Raw genomic sequence first — 11,259 nt, 5'->3', positions numbered from 1 at the left:
CCTACAGGGTCACTATGAGTTGGCATCAACCTGATGGCAGTGAATTTGGTTTTAGGTCTATTTAAAAACTCTCTGTTGGGGGAAAAATGAGGAGCCCATATTAAGGGCTCAATTGGAAGGCAAATGTTTTGAGAATGATAATGGCAACAAATGTACATAAGTGCTTGACACAATGGATGTATGTATGGATTGTGTTAAGAATTGTACGAGACCCCAATAAAATGATTTAAAAAACCCTCTCTGTTTCAGTCTTTTAATCTGTAAAATAAGATAATTCTGGTCCCTACCTCTTCGTGTTTAAATAAATCCATCTAGGAAGACCCTAGAGCAGTACTTGGTAGAGTTAATGTCAAACAAGTGTGAATTATTATAGTAAACATTATGTAAATACTGGCTCTAAGTCTTGCTTTAAGTGGTTGAGATTGCAAAAAGGTAGCCTAGTTCTTGGAATTATTTGTAAAGGGTGTGAGGACTCCTCTGGGAAAAGCTGAATGCTGTAATAACCTTTATTCTGGCTGCTTGAAGCCCACCCCCTTGCTTCCTGGTTTATGATTGTAATGCGGATAATATGTTATGCAGTTAACTTGTAGATGGTGCCAAGTTCTGTGGAATTTATGCAAATAACCCAGCACCCATTGTTATGTTGCTCTTCATCCATGCAGGCCCATTATCATCCATTTTATATCCTGTTCCCATGAGAACTTCACTTTTCACTCCTCCTCTTTGCGTTGTATTCTTGATGGATTGTCAAGTTTCTCATTTGGGCAACTTCTCCTCTTTCCCTGACTTCCCACTGGAAACCACCCACTATTTAAAAAAAAAGAGTTTTCCTTCAAGGCATTGAGATACTCATGTCCCTGGTTTTTCATCTGCCACTGGTCTGAGGTGATTCCAATTGCTTTATAGTATATGCAGCGCTTACTCGATACTAATGACAATTCCACTGGGTGAGTTGCTTTCCCAGCCTTGTTTCTTTATATTTGATTGTCTTCAGTATTTTATGTGAGTTGTAAACACACTGGGTAGAAACAACTCAATAAATGAATGACAAAACAGTAAAATGAATAATAAAAAGTTATAGTCCCATAAAATGAAAATAAGTGGAGCCTCTTTCCCAAATAGAAGCAAACCAAGGATATTGGTATGTATGAGGATGCCATCTGACTGTGCCTTCCCCTTAAAATATTCTTTCAATCACAAACTCATTGTTTGGTAATCCTCCCTTGCAAAACACAATTCTCTCCTTTCTACTCACCTGCTTAATCACTCTAGGAAACACACACAGTTTCTTATCATCCAGACCCTACATCTTGTTGTCATTTATTGCTTTCTCTTTTCCCCAACATTCAAAAGCATACCAAAAGCTTGCTGCTTTTCCCTTGTTAATATTACCCATCTCAACCACTTCTAGTGGAATGCTAGAGATTTGAAGGTAAAGAATAATTCATGTGGCTAGATGAGCCCCAATCTTACTTAGTAATCCCATTTCTGTCTGCAATCATATCCTCAGAACTCTCTAATAAAGGCCATTAACCATTATCCATCAATACTGAAATGTAAAATGCAAGCCAAATGTACAGAGAATTGTACATGGGTGAGGAGGTGGGGAAAATAAGAATGTCAGTAATCACAATTGCAAGACTGGCCTCTCATTGTCTAAACTTTCCTATCCATTATAAAAGCTTCCTTTTATTAATTTTTGCTTTGTTCATTTTAACATAATGCCCTTTGTTTTTCACTATAAACTCCCTATTTAGGATCCATGTGGTTTTATCATCTACCTTTGCTTTAAGGAAAAATTTTGTTTTTAAAGGAAAATTTTTTACTGTCAGAAGTATACTTTGCATAAAATAATTATTCTTTTCTCACCTAATATCCTTTATTTTCATCAATGATTTCAATTTTGAACCAGAAGATACTATGTTCCATATTCCAAAGACTATCTATTTAAGGTAGACTCTGTTTTCATCATTTTAAAAAACCATTTTATTGGGGGCTCCTACAACTCTTATCACAATCCATACACCCATCCATTGTTATTTTTTCATCATTGTTATTCAACATTGTTATTCTGTTATCTAAACTCAGATTGGTCTTCTTAATTGAGTCACTTAATCCAAAGTTGTTCAGAAAATCTTAGTTCTGACCTTTTCCCTTTGCTGTGCTAGATCATCCTTTCAAAGATGGCTGTAACAATAGCTCTTACCTCATCTGCTCCTTTGCAATGTGGCCATGCCACTCTGTTGTCATCAAGACGGACCTATTTTGACCAATAGACTATTAAAAGGCAGCAAAAATGATGTTGCATAACATACAAGTTAGACCTTAAAAATCTGATGCATCACCTTCATGTCTTGGAATGTTCCTTTTGGGATCTCGCGACCATGCAGTGAGGAAGCCCAAGAAGCCATGTGGAGAGGCCATGTGGAGTAGAACCCAGGGTCCCAGTCAATTACTTCAGCTGAGCTTCCAGCTCACATGTAAATTAGGCCAGTCAGCATTGGCTGGAAGGCAGTGAGTTTGGTCTGAGCCAACTTAAAGCACTAGACCAAGGGTTGGCAAACTTTGGAGACAGAAGAGCCAATCCTGTCCCTCATACACTTTAAAAATTATTTGACAGCCATAAATTAAATTTTGCAAACAAACGAAATCACCATTATCTGAATAATAAGAATTTCAATTTAACTTCAGAGCCACATGTATGTACTGAAAGAGCCGCATGTGACTCATGGGCTGCAGTTCGCTGCCCGTTGCTCTGCACAGTACTCAACTTGAAGCCCATTTCTAGAGGAACTGCTTGGTAGTCAGAACAGGGACCAGGGTGTCCACTGGGCATGCTTAGAAATTCAGGCTCTGGGCCAGGAGGGGGTGGTACACCTAGGTGGGCGGTACACCTGGATTGGCCCCATCTAGGACAGGTATGCTTAATTCAGCTAATGGGGTCAACCAAGTCTCCTAGCAGAGGGTCTGGGAAAAACCAGAATCCGAAGCCTGCAGGCTCGTTTTTTCTTTTTTTTTGTCGAGCTGTGGAGGTCTCCTCTGGCCTCAGGACTCCACGGGTGGGTATGAAATGCTTCCAGGGTGCTATGTAAAACCTGAAACTTCTTCTATCCTTTATAAAACTCACTTGGATCACAAGCTACCAGATCAACCCACAGCATCATGAAAAATCATACATTGTTGTTTTAAGTCACTACATTATTATGGTTTATTATGCAACAATATCGAACTCTAACCCTAGAGCTCCATTCATATTAATTTTGATTGAGGCTTCCCACCAGGTTCACCTGCTTAACCTCATCACCTATAGGACTTTGCCAGGAACTGTACCTTACCTGTTGGGTCTCCAGCATCACCTTTTAGCTCTGTAAACAGGTAATTTACCTTTCAGCAATTATGAAAATGCCCAATAATTATCACAACAATAATAATAATAATTGGAATGGTTATGGTGTTCCAAACACTTCTCTAAGCATGTTTACGAATATAATCATTCTTCAGAGTAACTTTTGAACTAGTTACTTTTAACGACACAATTACATCACCAGCTATGCAATATGTTGCAGAACTAAGGCAGTGTTCTCCAGGAGCTATATATGCTCTAAATCAGTGGCCAACATAATATGGTGCTCTTTCTCCAGTAACCAGGATTCATGGGTCCAGGAACCAAGGGGTAGAAACGGAAGTGGCACTACTCACTATTACTCCTAGCATCCACCTGAAAAGTTTTAGCTTCCTGACTCTGTGATCTTTCGGTCTGGAGGTCTTAGTTCCAAAGATAGGAATACTCCCAGTGTACTGGAAGGTGGGCCCCTCTGGATCACTGGGTAAAGCAGGGAGCTATGGTATTGAATGGAGTGATTTATCCTGATTACCCAAGGGAACTCAGAATGATATTACGTAGTGGAGGTAATATGTCTGGAATCCAGAAGTTTCCTTAGACCTACATTAGTACTACGATGCCCTGTGATTAAAGTCAATGGTAAACTATAGCAAGCTAATTCTGGCATGACTACTAATGGCCTAAACCATTTGGGAATGAAAGTTTGAGCTCTTTCATCAGGCAAAGATCCATGATCAATTGGGGCTCTTTCTAAGGGCAAAGGGAATACAAAGTGGGTGGTAGAAGAAGGAGTTCTAAATATTGGCTATGGCTACATGATCAGTTGCAGAAAGGAGTACTGTAATTATTATAATAGTTCCTCCTTGTATGTATGCATCCAATATTTTTTTCATTTACAAAATATATGCAAATGGGGTTAGTGTGCAAGTATGGCTTTATAATTGTCTTTATTTAGAGGTAATGTATGGTTTAAGGAGGTGTGTACAGAGTCAATTTGACAAAGGGTGGACTATGATAATTACAGCTTTATGTCAATTGCACTGGGTCAGAATTCTCAGTGGTTTGGTTGTTAAGACCTACAAGTCTCCCAGGAAAAGATCTTGAGGGTTAGGTCTGCCTCCAATATAAGTAGCTGCTACAGAAAAACTGCTTGATTTTTGCTGGGTCTCAATCCTGCATTTAGCTCATTGACCTCTGGTTCTTGGACTACTGACTACCAGTCTTGGGAGTGGTAAATGGCTTACCATCTGACCTGCTGACCTTGGACCTTGGATTCCTTCACCTGTACAGCCTGTTGTCTTCCTACCCATTTGACTTCAGAGCCACATGCTCAGGCACTGCAATATACTGCCTTCCATAATTAATGTCCTAAGTATCAAGTTAGTGCCAAAGTGACTTAGGTGGGTGTAGTGCTATTTGTTGAAGGAGCCCCCCCTGCTGTAGTGATTATGCCTTGAACTGTAATCCACGTGGTCAGAAGTGTAAACAGCTACAGTCTCAGAGACCCACAGGGGCTCACTAGGAGTCAGCATTGACTTGATGGCAGTGAGGTTTGTGTGTGTGTGTGCGTGTGCAAGTGCTATTTGTTTAATTTATATTAACTTAATCTTACTTTCCTCAAGAAAGTCCCTAAAACTTTGATTTCCCAAGATCCCATGCTTCCAATTATATTTAGAAAAGTCACAACTTGTTGGACCGTTAGTTCATTAGCTTGATCCTCTTACTTTCCTTAAGAAAAATCCCTAAGACTTTGATCTTTCTTCTAGATCTGGGCTATTTCCTATGCTACCAATTAACATTCAGAAAAGTCATGCCACGCTCTACTAATATTCCATTCCCTGTTCAGGGAATGATGGAGCTTTTGCCGGGTGTCTCGTTTCCCCATCTCCCAGTAGCCACCGCAGAGGGCAGCAGAGTGCCAGGCAGGCAGCGAGGAGGGCTGTCCTGGGATGGGTGGAGCTCTTTACACATCTTTTCTTGTGAGGAGTGCTGGGATGAGGGACAGCGAAACACAAAGCCTTCTTCATCCCTTCCACTTCCACTGACGGCAGAAATAGCTTCTCCTGAGCAGAGGACGCCAAAGTCGGCTAAAGTGAGATGGCAGAAAGGCCCACTCTTTCCAGCCATGCCGGTCAGAGTCTGGAGATGTCTCTCTAAGGAGGTGTGCTTTTATATAGCTGTAGCCCTCCTCCAGGAGAAAGAAAAGAGTGGCTCTGGGAGAAAGAAAAGAGTGGCTCAGAGTCTCCAGTAGGTATGGGTTCTCCTGCTCTATTAAGAGCTAGACCTTTGGAGACAGATGGGGTCGAAACCCCATCTCTGCTGGTTACCAACTGTGTGGCCATCGGAAGATTGTTCCATGAGCCTAGGTGTTTTTAGCTATGAAATGAGTTGGTCATATTTATCTCGTGCAGTTGAAATAAGTGTTATGAGCGGCGTGATTGATAATTACTTAACGCTTTTAGACATTTTTGAATGCTCGGTTTATTTACTGCAAACACACATTAAACAATCTAAAATATTACTCAAACTACTAAGGGCAAACAACTATAAGCATAAGGGCAGAGTAACAACTATGAGCATTAAGGCAGAAAAACAATACTCTTTACACATTTCATACTAGCGCCATAGTTCCAATCAGCATCGCCTCATCTGTGTACTCACCCAGGTAGAGTTGGAGAGAGCAGGAGATGATGTTTTCTTGGTTTCTAGCTCTCTAAAGGTCAGTGTTTCTACCTGGGTTTAAATGGACATTTTGGCTAGTTTTTTTGACGTTTTCACTGTTTTAGTTAAGTTTTATTGGGTTTTTCTACGCTTTAGTTGGCTTGGCTAGTTTTTGGGAGTCGGTCAGGTCTCAGCTCAGTCTTATTAGGGGTCTCACATTTTTGTGGTGGCTTCTTTGATGTAAGTGTTGGCTTGGGCCCCAATATTACATTTTATTATTTTTTTTAAAGTAAAGTTTCTTGTGCTTGTTTCTTTGATGTGGCTCAACGTCTTGCAAGGTAGTTCAATGTCTTGTAAGGTAGTTCAACGTCTTACAAGGTAGTTCAACGTCTTGCAAGGGAGTTTTATGGTGCTCTCATCAATAAGCCAGAGGCAAAGTTCTTGGCTCCAGATACAACGAGCAAAGAAAAAGCCTAGTGATTGTTGCCCACAGAGAAAATACCGCTATCTCTTGACTACGGATGTACCTCACTGCCATCGAGATGATGTCGTAGACCTAGAGGTCAGGATAGAACTGTCCTCATGAGTTTTCGAGACTATAATTTTACTACCGGAGTAGAAATCTCTGCCTTTTTCATGCAGAGAGGTTGGTGGTTTTGAACTGCAGATCTTGCAGGTTGCAGCCCAATGCTGAACCTGCCTCCATGCCACCAGGCCCCCTACTAACACAAACAAGAGGCCTTGGAGTGTGAATTGTGAAGAAGAAAGCTGGTGCTTCCTGCTCCTGGTGGTTCAGGGCTAGAGAGAGGTCTCATCTTCCATGTGGAAGAGTTGGGTTCAGTTCCCGGCCAGTGTATCTCAGGCTTAGCCACCAAGAATTGGATGTTGCTCGATGCTGAAAACTTCCAGCAGAGCTCCCAAATTAAGATGATCTACTGGAGAGCTACTCTGAAAATCAGCCCCTAAAACCTGCTGGATCACAACGGTCTGATGGTAGCCGGTTTCGGGAATGGTTCCGGACGGGGCTGCAGTTTGTTCTGAGGCCTTGAGTTCGGCGCTAACTTGAGGGCAGCTGCGGGCAGCAGTTCAAGGTTTGCTCAGGCAAAGGAGAACCACCGCTGTGTGTTTGTGGAAAGTGCTATCTTTTAGAGCAGTGGTTCTCCACCTTCCTCATGCCCCTTTAGTACAGTTCCTCATGTTGTGGTGAAAACCCCCCCCCCCCAACCATAACATTATTTTTGTTGATACTTCATAACTGTAATTTTGCTACTGTGCGAACCCCTGTGAAAGGGTTGTTTGACCCCAAAGGGGTAACGACCCACAGGTTGAGAACCACAGTTTTAAACCGTTCCCTTTTCCTTTCTTATTTTAGCATTATTTCCTAAATGTGTTGGAGATATGTGACAGGGAACTGACTGTTGGAAGTGTCAAAAGTAGCTAAGCCTCAAGCAATACCCTTGGTCTGAGCTTGGGGGTCTCCAGGCATCAATCCGTGAACCCTTTGATGTTGCACGCAACATTGTATGTGCCAACAAGTATGTTTATTTGTGGGTTGGGGAGGATGGAGATGATTCATAATGATCACCAGACTCCAAAGTCTAAACACCCTAATTTAGACACATCTTTTAAAATCTCCTAAGGAAGTAACTTGGAGACCTTCCCTGGATGGAGACAAAGAGCACATCGTGTTGGAAAGCACTGATCGTGGATCCTGTCTACCAGCCAAGGCTCAGCCTCGTGTCCCAGTGCATCACCAGTCCAGTGAGAGACTGGCTCTCCCATCAGCACAGGTAATGCTGTAAAACCCCGGGACGGTGGGGATGGAGAAGCAATGCCATCTCTGATTACAGCTAACAAAGCCCAGAGCCCAGCCTCAGCTGTATCTTCTGTCTCTGGCAAGTCACTTAAGAAGCAGAGCGGTAATTGGGGCTTGTTACCTGAAATGATTCTCCGGGTGACTTAATATTTAAATTTCGTCCCCAGACACATACCTAAGGCAAAAGCCCTAAGGGCTGATGGCCATAAGGAGGGGTGTGGCCTTCTCCCTTCACTGGGGATTAATAAATGAGCATGATATCACTCAGAATCATGGCAGGGGCAAGTGTCCAGGAAGCCCCTTTGACTTCTGCAGCCGGGCCTGACAGGCTGGGTCCGGGGACTTCCTCCGGCACAGATTCCACATGCAGGAGCAAGACCACCTCTGCATTTGGGGGGTTCTAAACTGTCCTCTCTTATCTACAGGCCCCTGCCCCACCCCACCCCACTAAATTGATTCAGCTAGTTGATTTCATTTTCTTTGTAAAAAGGAATGATAGTTGTGTGAACTAGCAAAGTAAAAGAAAATACAATTCCAGGGAAGAAATAAATGGCAAGTTTATTTAAAACGGATGAGTGGTAACTTATTTTGCAATTGCCATTATGTGTTCTAAAAATTAATAAGAGATTCATGAATTATGGAGTACACAACATAAGCTTGGTGAGATTTATGAGGGAAACTTTGTTTTTTTTTAAAAAAACATAAAACAAAATGCTTGCCTTTTGAACATTTCTTACATGTGATGTAAGTTACTTTCATTCAGCACGCTGTGTAACCCTTATGACTATCTGGGTAATGCTTTTCTTGTTGTTGTTTTTGAGAGAGTGGGGGAGGTGTATCTTGGATCCATGTCGATAATTGTAAATAGACTGGGTGCACCTGTTCCTAGTCATGTCCTGGGAAGATGTGAAATACAGGCACAGGATAAAGGTCTGTTGGTGTCAGTAAAACAATAACAAAACACAGTTGGCATGGGGGTCAGGAAGTCCTCAGAGGGCGGGGAGCAATCGTCTGCAACCCCAGACGAAGCTGGGCCAGGCTGTGTGCTCTGAGGTCCATTGACCAGGAAAGGGAGTCTCGGGTTTCCAAGTGATTTTCCCCCTCCACAAAGCTGTTGTAAAATAAAATACAAATCCTTCCTGAATGCTCCTAGCTTTCCTTCCTCTAGGAAGCTTTTGGTCAATGGGAAACAAAGCCTTATTCAAAAGATTAAAGCCATAGTCATGCCATTGTTTATAGCTTCAATAATGTGACTTTCCTTCCCTGGACCAAATTCTCCATTCACGATCCACCTAAAAAACAGGAAGTTTGGGGGAAACACGTGCTTATGGTAACAAATAAGGGATCTGTCGTGGAGCAAAGCAATTTACACAAAGATGCATCCGATATTATTTCAGATGTTTTTAACTGTGTTTTGGGCTTCAAGATGCATTCTAAGAAGATGATTCCTTAAAAGAAGCAGCCATCTGGCTTTTAGCATAAAATGATGCAGTTCCCATGCTTGGCCCCAGAGGCCGGAGCAGGTGGGTGAAGGTGACTCTATTTTCATAGCTGCCTCGAGGAAGCACTATAGGGGCAACTGGCCTCTGCAATGCCCGCTTCTCCCACACCTGCACTTCTCAGGAGCCCTCGGTGTGCAGCCTGGGGAGAATGGACAGGTGGGCAGTGGACATTGGGAGCCATAGACGGTGAAGGAGGTTGTAAAACAACCCCTACTTGTACAAGAGGGAAAGTAGGACTGGCAAGGATGAAGCAGTGATGCTATGCTGTGGACAGATGCACTTTGGAAATCTACCACAGCGCCTTCTGAATCAGCTGTTGAGAAACACATATATATGATTTGATCTTTTCCTCTTTTTTGTGATATACTCTTTTTATCTGTATGCTAGCAAGTCTGCTGCTGGTGTGTGCAGGGAGGCCTTCCCACTCACAGGGAGGGACCCTTTAGGGCAGAGGGTGGCAAGGCTCTGAATTTGGTGGAGTGGGCGCCGAGGTGCGTTGTCCTCTGGCACATCAGCTCACCAGGAGTCTGCATGGACCCTGACTCCACGGCACCTACCAACAAGTGCTGTGTTAGTCTGGGTACTTAGAGAAACAAATCCACAGAAACTCATATATGAGAGAGAGTTCACTACCCAGTGCTGCCTAAGCCCACAAGTCCAACAATAACCCATTAACCCATATGTCCAACACCAATCCACAAAGTCTTCCTCCATCTCACAAAACAGATGCAATGGTGCCAACTGCAGGAGGAAAGCCGAATCAGTGAACGTGTAAGCATCTCAGCCGTTGGCAGGGGTCTCCACACAGCTGCTCCAGCATGCAGGGCTGCATCAGGGTAGGTCCATGTGGTTCTCCTTGGGGATCTCTTGCAGGAAGTGAGCCTTGCTAGCTGAAGCAGGGAACTGGCTAAGGCAGCTGCACCCTGGTGCGACCATCACAAACAAGAGACCCGAGAACTTGAAAGGTGAGGCTCACCGAACCATGTATCCCTCTGCCCTTCAATTAACCCCACCTGTGTTTAATGGCCAGGTTGTCACAATAAACTAACTACCTCAACCACCATCCTATTTTTTTTTTTTGCTTCAAGAATTTGCATGTCAGCCATGCACAGGGGCCATGCTAATCTCTGTATCATTCCCAATTTTAGTATAGGTGCTCCCGAAGCAAGCACCAGCAACCATCGTTATGGGTTGCTATGAGTTGGAATCTACTCACAATCCTGATGGGAGTCGATTGCCAGTCTGTTCTCCTGTGGAGTGGGTGGGGGTGGGGTTCAATCTACCAGCCTTTCAGTTAGCTCTTAACTATTGTGCTGCCGGGGGCCTGCATCACACTCACACACGCACGCACGCACGCACGCACTGCTGAGGAATCGTCTGTGACTCAGCAGCGACACCGGAGGACAGGAGGGGACTGCGCTGAGCTGCTAGCCAAGAGGTGAGCACTTTGAAACTACCAGCCGCTCCGAAGGAACAAAGGTGGGCTGTTCTACTCCCTTAATGGGTTACAGTCTCAGAAACGCATAGGGCAGTTGTATCCTGTCCTATAGCCTCGCTGGGAGTCAGAACTGACCCCATGGCAGTCACTTTCTTTCTTTTTTTTTTTTTTGGGGGAGTTTCCCTCAAGAGACTGTAACTCATAGATCCTCCTTCAATCCAATGTTTAGTGTCCACATTCCCTGACATCATATTTTGCTCTTTTCCCCCTCTCGGGCTCTCTTGCCCTTCACTGAATGCCGCTGCCAGGGAACGGCGCATTTTTCCCTAATGAAAGCAGAGCCCACGGCTATCAAGTCAGTTCTCACTCATGGCCACCCTATAATAGGGTTTTCGGGAGCAGGTAGCCTCATCCTTTTCCTGTGGTGCAGATAATGGGCTAAGATCGCCAGCGATGGGGTCAGCAGTCAAACACCGACCCAAAAATGCCTCCACAGAAT

At 43.6% G+C, this 11,259-nt stretch overlaps 1 non-coding gene across 1 annotated transcript; it reads right to left on the bottom strand.

The window, feature by feature from the left end:
- Positions 1-10,389: 10,389 nt before the first annotated feature.
- Positions 10,390-10,494, bottom strand: LOC115873080. The gene has a single exon (XR_004048222.1). It is a non-coding gene; the product is annotated as a U6 spliceosomal RNA (small nuclear RNA).
- Between the last annotated feature and the right edge of the window lie 765 nt (positions 10,495-11,259).

This window comes from Echinops telfairi, unplaced genomic scaffold (genome assembly GCF_000313985.2).
Source record: "Echinops telfairi isolate 266 unplaced genomic scaffold, ASM31398v2 ScPeMD7_4;HRSCAF=17, whole genome shotgun sequence".
NCBI lineage: Eukaryota > Metazoa > Chordata > Mammalia > Afrosoricida > Tenrecidae > Echinops > Echinops telfairi.
Note: the sequence above shows the minus strand (reverse complement) of the source record. Positions and strands in the feature narration are given on the sequence as shown.